At 60.1% G+C, this 15,311-nt stretch overlaps 4 non-coding genes across 4 annotated transcripts; all 4 read right to left on the bottom strand.

Moving 5' to 3' along the window:
* Positions 1 to 1,851: 1,851 nt before the first annotated feature.
* On the bottom strand, positions 1,852 to 2,042 carry LOC133747432 (U2 spliceosomal RNA). The gene has a single exon (XR_009864380.1). It is a non-coding gene; the product is annotated as a U2 spliceosomal RNA (small nuclear RNA).
* A 2,682-nt stretch (positions 2,043 to 4,724) lies between these two features.
* LOC133747433 (U2 spliceosomal RNA) lies at positions 4,725 to 4,915 on the bottom strand. Its single transcript, XR_009864381.1, has one exon. It is a non-coding gene; the product is annotated as a U2 spliceosomal RNA (small nuclear RNA).
* A 4,306-nt stretch (positions 4,916 to 9,221) lies between these two features.
* Positions 9,222 to 9,412, bottom strand: LOC133747434 (U2 spliceosomal RNA). Its single transcript, XR_009864382.1, has one exon. It is a non-coding gene; the product is annotated as a U2 spliceosomal RNA (small nuclear RNA).
* A 4,741-nt stretch (positions 9,413 to 14,153) lies between these two features.
* On the bottom strand, positions 14,154 to 14,344 carry LOC133747429 (U2 spliceosomal RNA). The gene has a single exon (XR_009864377.1). It is a non-coding gene; the product is annotated as a U2 spliceosomal RNA (small nuclear RNA).
* Between the last annotated feature and the right edge of the window lie 967 nt (positions 14,345 to 15,311).

Genomic DNA, 15,311 nt, shown 5'->3' on the forward strand with positions numbered 1-15,311 from the left:
CCCCCCCCCGCCCCCCCATATCTAGTCACACAGTTTTTAATGCACGGGCCTAGAAGCAGGGCTAGGAACATTAGAATTACAGGGCCAGCCAGTGCCAATAGTAGAGTAGGAAGCCATGGCGAGCTGGCAAACCAACCCTGGAACCATCCATAGGGTTCTTTTTTGCTTTTTGCTTTTTGGATTTGTGCTGTGTTGTTATGACAGGTAGAGTTTTAGACAGAGAGAGAGAAAGGTCTTCCTTCTGCTGGTTCACTCCCCAAATGTCCACCACGGCCGGTGCTGTGCCGATCCAAAGCCAGAGCCGGGTGCTTCCTGCTGGTCTCCCATGCGGGTGCAGGGGCCCAAGCACTTGGGCCATCCTCCACTGCCCTCCCGGGCCACAGCAGAGAGCTGGGCTGGAAGAGCATCGACGGGGACTAGGGGACTAGAACCTGGCGCCGACATGGGGTGCCGGCGCCGCAGGCCTCCAGAGGATTAACCAAGCGAGCCATCGTGCCAGCGGCGTGCACCTGTTGGGGAAGGCACCATGTTGGCTTCATTACCTAGCTGGCCTGGGAGGAGAGCTGGCCGGGTACAGGCAAGGGGCATCTCTAGCAGGAAATTTACAGTTCTGCCTGCAATGTTGCTGACCCTACTCGGCCATCCCCTCAGCGGCGGTGGTCACTTTGGAAGCCCGGCCGAGTGAAGGGCCAGCAAGGTCTGTGGCTCTGACCTGGGCGTCCTTCGACTCCAGGGCCAGTCTGTTTCCAGCGATGCAACTGTCGGCGGCCAGGGCGGCCAGGGCTCTTCATAAGCTGCCTTCTGCTGAAGCCCAGGCCTTCCACGTCGAAAGCCACTGCAGCGGACTGGCCTGTTGGGTCTCCTTTTTGACAGGCAGAGTGGATAGTGAGAAACACAGAGAGAAAGGTCTTCCTTTGCCGTCGGTTCACCCTCCAATGGCCGCTGCGGCCAGCGCAGCGTGCTGATCCGAAGCCGGGAGGGAGCCAGGCGCTTCCTCCTGGTCCTCCATGCGAGTGCAGGGCCCAAGGACCTGGGCCATCCTCCACTGCCTTCCCGGGCCACAGCGGAGAGATGGACTGGAAGAGGAGAATCCGGCGCCCCGACCGGGATTAGAACCCGAGGTGCCAGCACCACAGGCGGAGGATTAGCCAAGTGAGCCGCGGCACCGGCCAACACAATATTCCTTTTCATTTATTGATTGATTGATTGATTGATTTAGTGTTGGGGGACAAAGCTGTCTTCGGGGTGGAAGGGCTCCTCCACCTGCTGCTCCCTGGTCTCCACAGTGTTAGCGTCTGCGAAAAGACAACGTTCTCTCCAACGCAATAAGGGGGTGACGGGCCGGGGGGGGGGGAATGTCTTGCTGCTGCTGGCCCCCCAGCTCCCACTGCCCTCTGTCCTGTGTGCGGTGGCTTAGAGGTGTGGGGGAGACTCCCGTCGTGCCTGAGTGTAAGGGCCCTGCCCCTGCCAGTGTTACAGAGGGAGGTAGCGAGGTCTTCCATGCTCTGGTTCTCTGCTGGGATCCCCAGCCAGGAGCTTATTGTGGGTCTCGCCAGGCAGCGGGTGCAGGGGCCCAAGCGCCTGGGCCAGCTTCTAGTGGTTTCCCAGGCCACAGCAGAGAGCCGGGTGCAGAGGCAGCGGGCTGGCGGGAGACAGAGTGCTGTCCGCCCCGGCGTTGCAGTTGGCGTCCTGGTTGTGAAGTTGGTGTGCGCATGCACGACTGCCAGCAGAAAACAGAAGCGAAGCAAAACAAAGCAGAGCAGCATAGCGCAGCGCAGCACGTATAGTTTCTGGCAAGACAGCCCAACACCCCGGTTAAGTCTGCTTTTGCCACGACCTGCTGTCCCCCCGAGGGGGTGCACCGTGCCCGGAGGTACTGCAATACCGGGTCGATGCGCGGAGTGGACAGAGCAAGCTCCTATTCCAACTCCCGGCTCCAAAAATCCATTTAATATATTGTCCTCGGATAGAGGACGTATCAGATATTAAACTGATAAGAACAGATACTACACTTGATCTTAGCCAAAAGGCCGAGAAGCGATGCCGGGGCCCCGCGCGCGCGCCGCCGCCCGCCCCCGCCGCGCACCTCTCACGCGCGGTGACTCGCGCCCCGAACCAACCCGCCCCCACCGCCCCGTGGCTCCTCGGGGCCGCGCGCGCCCCGCAGCCCATGCCGCCCCGGCTCCCTCGTCGTCACGCGGGCGAATCCGCGCGTGCCATCGGGGCGGGCTCCCCGACCCCCGCGTCGGCCGCGGCCGCGCTCATCTGCATGTCACGCCCCCGCCGTCCTCATCTGCATGCCCCGGCCCCGCCCCGCCCCGCCCCGGCCCAGGGACCGCGCACCGCTCGGCGGAAACGAGGCCACGGGGCTCGGCCTTGTGGGCAGCGCGGCCTCGGCACAGAGTTCCCGGCTTGTCCCGCGAGGGCCGGGGAGAGCCGGCGGGTCCGCCGCGTGCCCGGGACTCCCGGCTGGGGCGGGGCTCGCACCGCGGGGGACCGGCCCCGCGCCGCCTGCCGCCCGCCGTGGGAGGGGCCTGGTCCTTCCTGGGAGCTCGTCTGTAGCTGGGCTACACTGAAGTGCTGGGCTGGAGAGCCTCCCGAGGACAGGCGGAAAGGGCGGCCCCTGCCCCTGCCCCTGCGCTGGGCGGGCCGTGGGGGGCTCTGCTCGCCCGGGAGCTCGCTGCCCGGCACCGAGGTGGCGTCACCCCTCGCACACAGCCGAGGGCTCCGCGAGCGTGTGGAAAACGGGCTTCCTCAGGACGGCCGTGTGTCGAGGCCTGTCGCTGCCTCGCGACATTCCATGTCCAGGAGAAGCTGAAACCAGGGACCAGAGAGAGCCCCCGCTGTGCCACTAACTTCTCTGTGCTAATTCTCCCCCCCCCGCCCCCCCATATCTAGTCACACAGTTTTTAATGCACGGGCCTAGAAGCAGGGCTAGGAACATTAGAATTACAGGGCCAGCCAGTGCCAATAGTAGAGTAGGAAGCCATGGCGAGCTGGCAAACCAACCCTGGAACCATCCATAGGGTTCTTTTTTGCTTTTTGCTTTTTGGATTTGTGCTGTGTTGTTATGACAGGTAGAGTTTTAGACAGAGAGAGAGAAAGGTCTTCCTTCTGCTGGTTCACTCCCCAAATGTCCACCACGGCCGGTGCTGTGCCGATCCAAAGCCAGAGCCGGGTGCTTCCTGCTGGTCTCCCATGCGGGTGCAGGGGCCCAAGCACTTGGGCCATCCTCCACTGCCCTCCCGGGCCACAGCAGAGAGCTGGGCTGGAAGAGCATCGACGGGGACTAGGGGACTAGAACCTGGCGCCGACATGGGGTGCCGGCGCCGCAGGCCTCCAGAGGATTAACCAAGCGAGCCATCGTGCCAGCGGCGTGCACCTGTTGGGGAAGGCACCATGTTGGCTTCATTACCTAGCTGGCCTGGGAGGAGAGCTGGCCGGGTACAGGCAAGGGGCATCTCTAGCAGGAAATTTACAGTTCTGCCTGCAATGTTGCTGACCCTACTCGGCCATCCCCTCAGCGGCGGTGGTCACTTTGGAAGCCCGGCCGAGTGAAGGGCCAGCAAGGTCTGTGGCTCTGACCTGGGCGTCCTTCGACTCCAGGGCCAGTCTGTTTCCAGCGATGCAACTGTCGGCGGCCAGGGCGGCCAGGGCTCTTCATAAGCTGCCTTCTGCTGAAGCCCAGGCCTTCCACGTCGAAAGCCACTGCAGCGGACTGGCCTGTTGGGTCTCCTTTTTGACAGGCAGAGTGGATAGTGAGAAACACAGAGAGAAAGGTCTTCCTTTGCCGTCGGTTCACCCTCCAATGGCCGCTGCGGCCAGCGCAGCGTGCTGATCCGAAGCCGGGAGGGAGCCAGGCGCTTCCTCCTGGTCCTCCATGCGAGTGCAGGGCCCAAGGACCTGGGCCATCCTCCACTGCCTTCCCGGGCCACAGCGGAGAGATGGACTGGAAGAGGAGAATCCGGCGCCCCGACCGGGATTAGAACCCGAGGTGCCAGCACCACAGGCGGAGGATTAGCCAAGTGAGCCGCGGCACCGGCCAACACAATATTCCTTTTCATTTATTGATTGATTGATTGATTGATTTAGTGTTGGGGGACAAAGCTGTCTTCGGGGTGGAAGGGCTCCTCCACCTGCTGCTCCCTGGTCTCCACAGTGTTAGCGTCTGCGAAAAGACAACGTTCTCTCCAACGCAATAAGGGGGTGACGGGCCGGGGGGGGGGGAATGTCTTGCTGCTGCTGGCCCCCCAGCTCCCACTGCCCTCTGTCCTGTGTGCGGTGGCTTAGAGGTGTGGGGGAGACTCCCGTCGTGCCTGAGTGTAAGGGCCCTGCCCCTGCCAGTGTTACAGAGGGAGGTAGCGAGGTCTTCCATGCTCTGGTTCTCTGCTGGGATCCCCAGCCAGGAGCTTATTGTGGGTCTCGCCAGGCAGCGGGTGCAGGGGCCCAAGCGCCTGGGCCAGCTTCTAGTGGTTTCCCAGGCCACAGCAGAGAGCCGGGTGCAGAGGCAGCGGGCTGGCGGGAGACAGAGTGCTGTCCGCCCCGGCGTTGCAGTTGGCGTCCTGGTTGTGAAGTTGGTGTGCGCATGCACGACTGCCAGCAGAAAACAGAAGCGAAGCAAAACAAAGCAGAGCAGCATAGCGCAGCGCAGCACGTATAGTTTCTGGCAAGACAGCCCAACACCCCGGTTAAGTCTGCTTTTGCCACGACCTGCTGTCCCCCCGAGGGGGTGCACCGTGCCCGGAGGTACTGCAATACCGGGTCGATGCGCGGAGTGGACAGAGCAAGCTCCTATTCCAACTCCCGGCTCCAAAAATCCATTTAATATATTGTCCTCGGATAGAGGACGTATCAGATATTAAACTGATAAGAACAGATACTACACTTGATCTTAGCCAAAAGGCCGAGAAGCGATGCCGGGGCCCCGCGCGCGCGCCGCCGCCCGCCCCCGCCGCGCACCTCTCACGCGCGGTGACTCGCGCCCCGAACCAACCCGCCCCCACCGCCCCGTGGCTCCTCGGGGCCGCGCGCGCCCCGCAGCCCATGCCGCCCCGGCTCCCTCGTCGTCACGCGGGCGAATCCGCGCGTGCCATCGGGGCGGGCTCCCCGACCCCCGCGTCGGCCGCGGCCGCGCTCATCTGCATGTCACGCCCCCGCCGTCCTCATCTGCATGCCCCGGCCCCGCCCCGCCCCGCCCCGGCCCAGGGACCGCGCACCGCTCGGCGGAAACGAGGCCACGGGGCTCGGCCTTGTGGGCAGCGCGGCCTCGGCACAGAGTTCCCGGCTTGTCCCGCGAGGGCCGGGGAGAGCCGGCGGGTCCGCCGCGTGCCCGGGACTCCCGGCTGGGGCGGGGCTCGCACCGCGGGGGACCGGCCCCGCGCCGCCTGCCGCCCGCCGTGGGAGGGGCCTGGTCCTTCCTGGGAGCTCGTCTGTAGCTGGGCTACACTGAAGTGCTGGGCTGGAGAGCCTCCCGAGGACAGGCGGAAAGGGCGGCCCCTGCCCCTGCCCCTGCGCTGGGCGGGCCGTGGGGGGCTCTGCTCGCCCGGGAGCTCGCTGCCCGGCACCGAGGTGGCGTCACCCCTCGCACACAGCCGAGGGCTCCGCGAGCGTGTGGAAAACGGGCTTCCTCAGGACGGCCGTGTGTCGAGGCCTGTCGCTGCCTCGCGACATTCCATGTCCAGGAGAAGCTGAAACCAGGGACCAGAGAGAGCCCCCGCTGTGCCACTAACTTCTCTGTGCTAATTCTCCCCCCCCCCGCCCCCCCATATCTAGTCACACAGTTTTTAATGCACGGGCCTAGAAGCAGGGCTAGGAACATTAGAATTACAGGGCCAGCCAGTGCCAATAGTAGAGTAGGAAGCCATGGCGAGCTGGCAAACCAACCCTGGAACCATCCATAGGGTTCTTTTTTGCTTTTTGCTTTTTGCTTTTTTGGTTTGTTTTGTGCTGTGTTGTTTTGACAGGTAGAGTTTTAGACAGAGAGAGAGAAAGGTCTTCCTTCTGCTGGTTCACTCCCCAAATGTCCACCACGGCCGGTGCTGTGCCGATCCAAAGCCAGAGCCGGGTGCTTCCTGCTGGTCTCCCATGCGGGTGCAGGGGCCCAAGCACTTGGGCCATCCTCCTCTGCCCTCCCGGGCCACAGCAGAGAGCTGGGCTGGAAGAGGAGCAACGGGGACTAGGGGACTAGAACCTGGCGCCGACATGGGGTGCTGGCGCCGCAGGCCTCCGGAGGATTAACCAAGTGAGCCATGGTGCCGGCTCCATCCATAGGGTTCTTGTCTAGTTATGTTACCAGAGAAGCAAAGGGTCCTTGTCTTCGTGCAAGAAAGAATTCAGGCGTGAGACAGCAGGGGAAAGCACCATAGCAAGGGTTATTAGGGTAGGGACACGCGTAAGAAGGGCTGGGCACGCCTCCAGACGGGACCTGAGAGAGAGTGCGTAGTTCATGTTTGGGCTGGGGTTCTTAAGGGGATGGGTCTTGCCTTCCCGCCTTCTTTTCCCTCCCCCTCTCCTTCTTCTCCTCCCCCCTCCCCCCCCCCCCCGAACTGCCCCGGCCCGCGGGGTCATTAACTGGGACACGAGGAGGGCAGACCTGAATGGAGAGACAAACCAGCCACGAGAAGGGAGACCAAGACGGTATTCTGATCAAGGTCCCACTTTATTGGAGAGGGAGGCAGCTTCTAGGGTACAAGGCAAGGACTGTAGCAGTCGAGGGCAAGCAGGGGTCCTTTTACAACACAGTTCGAAGGAATGGTTTCACAGGAGTTTTAAATCCACATCAGTTTGACAAAGGTAGTTACCTTGGGGTTTTACAGCCACCAAATACGCTTGTCGAGATACAAGAGGTCGTGAGATCAGGGGGCCCCGAAGCCAGAAGGCCACGCGCCGACCACATCAGGGATCTGTACAGACGGAGCTTTCTAGTGGTTTGTAGTTGAAGGGTCATCGAAACCGAGGCCTCTACAGGGAAACCAACCAACCCAGTGGCTCCCAACACCGAACAGAGGACTTGTTGGGTTAAACACGAACAATTCCTTTCCGAGTTTTTCTCCCTGAAGTTATCAGGGAGATGCCTGGCTGGCTGGCGTCGCCCCCGCCTTAGAGGAAGCCTGTTTTACCAGGCCAGGCAGAAGGGGCAGGGCAGGACTCCCTGGAAGGTCATCAGGATCCAGGCAGGACTTTGAAGTGCAGGATGCTGGGCTCCTGGAGCTTCCGCAGCGGGTGCTGGTCTTCAGGCCTTTCTCATACACACATAGGCTCAGTTCCTGACTTCCTACCTCATATAACTGTGGACACCAATCCAAGGACCAGAAGCCCACTGGAGTGGAGGTCAGAAGACCCGATCTCCCTATCTGGCTTGCTCGTGATAAAACAAAAGAGTCCTCAGAGGGTCTGACACCTAATTTGTTATCAGCGATGGAGGAGCTGTTCTCACGGTGAAACTGGACCAGGAGAGGGAGGACGAGGGCTGGAAGGGGAAAGCCTGGAGATGGCCAGTCCCAAACTTGCAGGCGAGTATTGCTAAGACAGGGGGAGCAGAGCCACTGATGCAAGAGTAGTGGCCGTGATCACAAAGGAATGAGGCCCAGGGGCAGCTAGACAGGGTCTGGGACAAAGGACAGAGTCCCTATTAGAGGACCTAAGAGAGGTGCTGTCTAAGCCAAACAGAAACTGACAGAAGGGGCCTGATAATAATCCGGTGGGCTCGAAGGCTCTGTCAGTTAGGAGGATCAAGCTTCTGTCTCTCTTCACACGGGGTACATCCTAAGAGAGGCGTGAACCTCTTGGGGAAGGCACCCTGTTGGCTTCCGTTACCTAGCCGGCCTGGGAGGAGAGCTGGCCGGGTACAGGCAAGGGGCATCTCTAGCAGGAAATTTACAGTTCTGCCTGCAATGTTGCTGACCCTACTCGGCCATCCCCTCAGCGGCGGTGGTCACTTTGGAAGCCCGGCCGAGTGAAGGGCCAGCAAGGTCTGTGGCTCTGACCTGGGCGTCCTTCGACTCCAGGGCCAGTCTGTTTCCAGCGATGCAACTGTCGGCGGCCAGGGCGGCCAGGGCTCTTCATAAGCTGCCTTCTGCTGAAGCCCAGGCCTTCCACGTCGAAAGCCACTGCAGCGGACTGGCCTGTTGGGTCTCCTTTTTGACAGGCAGAGTGGGTAGTGAGAAACACAGAGAGAAAGGTCTTCCTTTGCCGTCGGCTCACCCTCCAATGGCCGCTGCGGCCAGCGCAGCGTGCTGATCCGAAGCCGGGAGGGAGCCAGGCGCTTCCTCCTGGTCTCCCATGCGAGTGCAGGGCCCAAGGACCTGGGCTGGGCCATCCTCCACTGCCTTCCCGGGCCACAGCGGAGAGCTGGCCTGGAAGAGGAGCAGCAGGGACAGAATCCGGCGCCCCGACCGGGATTAGAACCCGAGGTGCCAGCACCACAGGCGGAGGATTAGCCAAGTGAGCCGCGGTACCGGCCAACACAATATTCCTTTTTTAAAATTATTTATTGATTTAATGTTGGGGGACAAAGCTGTCTTCGGGGTGGAAGGGCTCCTCCACCTGCTGCTCCCTGGTCTCCACAGTGTTAGCGTCTGTGAAAAGACAACGTTCTCTCCAACGCAATAAGGGGGTGACGGGCCGGGGGGGGGGAAATGTCTTGCTGCTGCTGGCCCCCCAGCTCCCACTGCCCTCTGTCCTGTGTGCGGTGGCTTAGAGGTGTGGGGGAGACTCCCGTCGTGCCTGCGTGTAAGGGCCCTGCCCCTGCCAGTGTTACAGAGGGAGGTAGGGAGGTCTTCCATGCTCTGGTTGGTTCTCTGCTGGGATCCCCAGCCAGGAGCTTGTTGTGGGTCTCGCCAGGCAGCGGGTGCAGGGGCCCAAGCGCCTGGGCCAGCTTCTAGTGGTTTCCCAGGCGACAGCAGAGAGCCGGAGCGGCAGAGGCAGCGGGCAGGTGGGGCTTGGAGGCCACGGCCAGCCACGTCCGTCCTTGTGGCCTCTCCGCAGTGAAAGACTGAGGTTGTGGCAGGAGACAGAGAGTGCTAGGCGCCCCGGTGGGGCGGTTGGTGTCCTGGTTGTGAAGTCGGTGTGCGCACGCATGCACGACTGCCGGCAGAAAACGGAAGCGAAGCAGAGCAGAGCAGCGCAAAGCGGCATGCATAGTTTCTGGCAAGAAAGCCCACCACCCGACCACCCGACCACCCGGGCTAAGTCTGCTTTTGCCACGACCTGCTGTCCCCCCGAGGGGGTGCACCGTGCCCGGAGGTACTGCAATACCGGGTCGATGCGCGGAGTGGACGGAGCAAGCTCCTATTCCAACTCCCGACTCCAAAAATCCATTTAATATATTGTCCTCGGATAGAGGATGTATCAGATATTAAACTGATAAGAACAGATACTACACTTGATCTTAGCCAAAAGGCCGAGAAGCGATGCCGGGGCCCCGCGCGCGCGCCGCCGCCCGCCCCCGCCGCGCACCTCTCACGCGCGGTGACTCCCGCCCCCGAACCAACCCGCCCCCACCGCCCCGTGGCTCCTCGGGGCCGCGCGCGCCCCGCAGCCCATGCCGCCCTGGCTGCCTCGTCGTCACGCGGGCGAATCCGCGCGTGCCATCGGGGCGGGCTCCCCCACCCCCGCGTCGGCCGCGGCCGCGCTCATCTGCATGCCACGCCCCCGCCGTCCTCATCTGCATGCCCCGGCCCCGCCCCAGCCCGGCCCCGCCCCGGCCCAGGGACCGCGCGCCGCTCGGCGGAAACGAGGCCACGGGGCTCGGCCTTGTGGGCAGCGCGGCCTCGGCACAGAGTTCCCGGCTCGTCCGGCGAGGGCCGGGGAGAGCCGGCGGTTCCGCCGCGTGCCCTGGACTGTCGGGTCTGATACCTAATTTGTTGTCAGCGATGGAGGAGCTGTTCTCTCGGTGAAACTGGACCAGGAGAGGGAGGACGAGGGCTGGAAGGGGAAAGCCTGGAGGTGGCCAGTCCCAAACTTGCAGACGAGTGTTGCTAAGACAGGGGGAGCAGAGCCACTTATGCATTGGGTTAACCGGATTTTGAACCAATCTGTATTGGCTTACTTTAGTTACCAACATAAAGGCTTGTATACAGAGAATTTACTCTCATTTACTATAAGACCACTCTAGCTGGAAAGCAATAACATGAATACAACATTGGTCTGACATCATTTATAAGCTTTTAGCATCCTTGACATACTCTGAATCAACTCAACAGCTGTTATTGTAACATACTCAGAGTCTCACTCTTTCAGAGGTCCAGGTGTGGGGAAATTAGGCTCAGGAGGCAATTCAAAGATGGCGCCCCAAGGAAGTAAGGTGGGCGGTACCCAAAGTCCTTTACCACCAAAGCTGATTGGCCACGCAGCATCAGGGGAGGTGACAACTGATGATGAGTGTACAGACATATGGCTGGTCCTGTAAAAAGTCAGCCCGTGAAATGACCTTCTAAGTAATTGGTTGGTGCTTACGCCCTGCCCCAGTAATCCTGCGGTCTTGTGCTTTACAAGGCTTTGCTACAGGTGCAATAAACTGAGTTCTTGCTTGCTTGACTTGACTCCCCGCTGCGTCTGACTGTGTCCGGGATCAGGAGGCTGGGGAACAGGCGAGCGGCGCACTCACCTTTCTTTGGACCCAGTCCAGGACTAAGACCCCGCATCCAGGGATCCGACTGGAAGCCTCAAAGTCAGAAGACGCGGTTTAGAACTGAAGCTGTCGAAGAGTCGAACCGTGTAGCCAAAAGAGTACGTTTGCCCTGAGCATTTCTACCAAGGCTGTGGGCCAGATCTGATCAGAGTTGAGGTAATCTCTCACACATTACATACAGGCAGATAACGTAAACAACGTTGAGACACAGTTCTCCCAATCAAGACTCAGTACTGGCAATAGAAAAACAGGAAACCTTCAAGACACCTGAAAACTCTCATCAGCCGTCAGGGACAGCAGCACAGAAAAGGGCCGCTCATCAGCGCATGAGCCTAGTGCTTAGGACAGGGAAGCACATCACAACACAGAGAGGCAGTCAGACTCCTGTGGGGCTGAAGGAGAAGTTCCCATGAACCGCAGAGAGAGACCCATCCATCCATCCATCGGGTTGTAAGGGTCAATGGATTAAGGTGTCTCTCTAGCTTAGGTGGGGAAACCTGCAAGGCCAGCCTTAGACCCAGGCATTTCCCCTCCCCGCTCCTCCTAGTCCTTCCTGGTTGGCAGAAATGTTCCCGGAGGCAAGGCCATGGACGCTGGGGTTCTTGTCTTCACGCAAGAAAGAATTCAGGTGTGAGACCTAGAGCGGAGAGATAAGGCTTTACTGGGGACAGGGCATCCGTCAGGAGGGAAGGGACAGAGAGAGAGAGAGCCCAGTCGCTCAGACTGGGGGAGAGCGAGGTTACATGGTTGAGTGCAGAGGATAAACCTGGGCTGGGCAGGCCCGGCGGGTGGCTCAGCAGAGAGGCAGAGGGCTGAGGGTGCAGTCCCTTTGGACTCCCTAGGATTTTAAGGGGGTCTGTTCACCCACCTCCCCCCTCCTCCAGGACAAACAATGGAGAGTCCTGGAGGAAGGGTTTGGTGGGAGAAAATTAGCAAATTCCTCCCCAGATTTGCTGGCGCCAGGCTGAGTAGGGGGCTTCCCTTCGGGCGTGTCTGAGATTTTCTTGCCCCTGTTATCAGGTAACCCCTTGGCCCTGAGGAGAGAGAATTCTCCTGGGAGCTTTCCTGGGGAAGAGCTGGGACCACCTGGGAGGTGACCAGGGTCTGGGCTCCTGGGCTTCTGCAGCAGGTGCTGGGCTTCAGGCCTGTCTCCCACACACACGGGCTCAATTTCTGACTTCCTACCTGACAGCAGGTGAGACGGAAGCCCCAACACTGGGGCATCTTCCAAAGCCCATCACAAACTGGCAACAGCTAAAGAGAAAACCACTACAGCCTGCTTTTTGATGTCACGTGTTCCCCCGTGGGGGTGCACCCTGCTGTCTTTCAAATAAATAAAATAAATATTTTAAAAAATAAATAAATAACTTTTTTTAGAGGACAGTATTTGATTGTCAAGCAAGTTTGCTGGTAGATGAGGACAAGTGCAGACCTTGGGGTCTCAAGAAATACTGTCTTTTCCTGCTCAGTGAGCACAATCTGAGGCTTTTTTTTTTTTTTAATTACAATGATTTATTTGTTTATTTAAAAGGCAAGATAGAAAGAAGTGAAGATCTTTCATCGGCTGGCTCACTCCCCAATGGCTGCAATAACAAGGGCTCGGCTGATCCGAAGCCAGGAGCCAGGAGCGTGTTCTGGGTCTCCCACGTGGGTGCAGGGGCCCAAGCACTTGGCCATCTTCTACTGCTTTCCCAGGCCATAGCAGAGAGCCGGATCAGAAATTAGCAGCCGGGACTCAAACTGGCACCCACTGGACGCCAGCTCTGCAGGTGGAGGCTTTAACCCTCCAAGGCACGGTGCCGGCTACAGGTTGGAGGCTTTTAAGTAGTGCAAACGGGAGGTTGGGCTGTTGAGCCAGGTACCATCTGCTTGCTGGTCTGATACCAGGTATCTCAGGAGCAGCCCAGCTCCCTGGGAGACTTGTTCCCTGCCTTGGCTTCATCATGAGGTGGAGATGGCAGGATATTCTGTGCAATGTGACCGCACAATGAGATGCAAGTGGCGAGGTGTGACCTCCGAGATGTTCGAGATGTTCGTGTTTCATCAATCAGAACACAGCCCAGTCAGTCTGGAGCCTGTGCTTATCCTGCCCTTTTATTTGCCACCATACACTTAGAGCCCCAGTCCTGCTGACCAGAGAGGGCAATCGTAGCTGGCTTTCCAGTTTCTGGAATGCACCTGCAAGCACTGTTTGTTTTTTCTAGCACGCTGATTCGTCATGGAATCATTGGTTTTCTTTTCTCTCTCTCTTATTTTTTTCTTTTTGCAGTGGATGCAAGACTTTATTAAAGGTCTCCCAACCAGCAGTTTGCTTTTGTACTTCAGAATAGGAAAAGGAAAAGGAAGCTTTTTGGTGAGATGACACTTTTCCCCTTGTTCTTCCAAATGTTCTTTCTTTTCGTTTTTCTTCCTCCCTCCCTCCCTTTGTTCCCTCCTGGCCGACAGACAGAAGTGGGAGTGGGCACACACAGAGGGGGGAGGCTGGAGAGAGCGAGAGCAGGCGCTTTTGCTTCCATCTGCTGGTTCAGGAACCGCACCCTTGGGGGATGCTGGCTCTGCAGGTGATGGCTTAAACCGCTGAGTCACAATGCAGCGCCTAGGTCACTCCCCAGATGCCTGCAATGGCCAGTAGCCGTGCTGGGCTGGAGTGGAGCTGGGAGGGTCCCCTTGGCCTCCCACAAAGGCGGCCAGGCCCCAACTACTTGAGGCATCGCCTGCTGCCTCCCGGGGTCTTGCACCAGCAGGAGGCTCGAATCAGGAGCCAGAGCTGGGGTATTGTACCCAGGCACTCTGATATGGGATGCAGGCATTTGCTTATCTCATCAACATTTATCTGAAAGAAGAGAGGTGCTCCATCTGCTGGCTCAGTCTCTGGCTAGGTTGAAGCCAGGAGTCAGGAGCTTCACCCACGGCCGGCAGAGTCCCAAGGACTTGGGCCATCTGTGGCCCCCACCTTGCCACAGCACCTTAGAAGGGAGCTGGAGTGGACTGAATCCAATATGGCGTGCGGGCGGCTTAACCCTGCTGTGCGCAACATTGGCCCTGATGCAGGCGTCTTAAATGCAGGCCTCACCTCTGGGCTTTTGGCACATCCTGTTCCTAAAATAGTTGACTTAAAAAACCCAACCCAACCCAACCCAACCCAACCCAACCCAACCCAACCCAACTTGTCTGAGTTGTCCCCCTCTCTGCTCTGATCTAGGCTGTTCAATAGGCAAACATCGCAGATGCGGCTCACGCTGTGATCACCGGGAGATGGAGCCTGCTGTGCAATGAAATCCCGCTCTCAAGATGGGTTTCCTCGAGTTGCTTTTTGATTAAGATGGTGCTCTTCCACAGTGATGTCCACATCACTTTGACTCCAGGTAATCTCCAAACTCCCAAGCCACTGCAGCTTTCAGGCCCTGGAGTGAGGCAAGCGATACTCTCATCCACAGCTTCCAAACCTGAGAAACGTAATGCATGCCATAAACCTTGCCCCACACCAAGCTTTTCTGCTTTTTGTCACCTTGTTATTCCCCCGAGGGGGTGCACCGTGCCCGGAGGTACTGCAATACCGGGTCGATGCGCGGAGTGGACGGAGCAAGCTCCTATTCCAACTCCCGGCTCCAAAAATCCATTTAATATATTGTCCTCGGATAGAGGACGTATCAGATATTAAACTGATAAGAACAGATACTACACTTGATCTTAGCCAAAAGGCCGAGAAGCGATGCCCGGCCCTGCCGCCCGCGCTCCGCCAGGCCGCCCGTCACACACCTTCAGCTCGCGGTCACCACCCCAGCCCTCACGGCGCGCCCCTTTTCCTTCGCGTCCCTGACAGGCTTCTTGGGCATCCTTGGGCGCCTGGGCACACTGCCTACTCTTCCTGTTTTTCTACGAGAAATGTCACAGCCCGCTTCTCCCGGCATTCCCGGGCTGAACAGCCACATCTCATTTGCATGCTCCGCCCCTGACGCGAGGAGGCGTGGCTACCACGAGAGGGCCCAGCTCTGCCGCCGCCCGGCTCTGGCTCCGACCGCGTCGCGGTTCGGTGGCGCGCGAACCAAAAGACAGAGCTGGGGGCGGGGGGCTGGCCGGCGCGAGGGGCCGGGACACGGCTGTGCGGGCGACAGCGGCGGTGCCGGGGATGGCGGCCGTGCGGGGGGCGGCGTCCGTGCGGGGGGCGGGAGCTGTGCGGGGGACGGGAGCTGTGCGGGGGGCGGGAGCTGTGCGGGGGACGGGAGCTGTGCGGGGGCGGGAGCTGTGCGGGGGGCGTCGTCCGTGCCGGGGAACGGGAGCTGTGCGGGGGGCGGGAGCTGTGCGGGGGGCGTCGTCCATGCCGGGGACGGGAGCTGTGCCGGGGGCGGGAGTTGTGCGGGGGACGGTGTCCGTGCGGTGGGCGTCGTCCGTGCAGGGGGGGCGGCTGTGCGGGGAGCCGCTTGCGGGGGCGGGGCAGGCTTCCCCTCCCTCCGTGGGGAGCTCCTCTTTCTTTCACTCGGTCTGGGGAGGCAATGAGCTACCCCTCGCGACGTGGGAACTCGGGCGCGTTTGCCCTGCGGGACGCGAAGTCCGAGCGCCCGGGGCAGATCGGACCGAGCCGCGCCCTGGGCTGACCTCGCCTGTCCCGTGGGGTGCGGGGTCCGGGCGCCTGTTGTCAGCACCCGGGGCCAGGGCCAGGCCGAGGCGAGTCCTGCAGGGC

The sequence above is a fragment of the Lepus europaeus genome, chromosome 18, assembly GCF_033115175.1.
Source record: "Lepus europaeus isolate LE1 chromosome 18, mLepTim1.pri, whole genome shotgun sequence".
Lineage (NCBI taxonomy): Eukaryota > Metazoa > Chordata > Mammalia > Lagomorpha > Leporidae > Lepus > Lepus europaeus.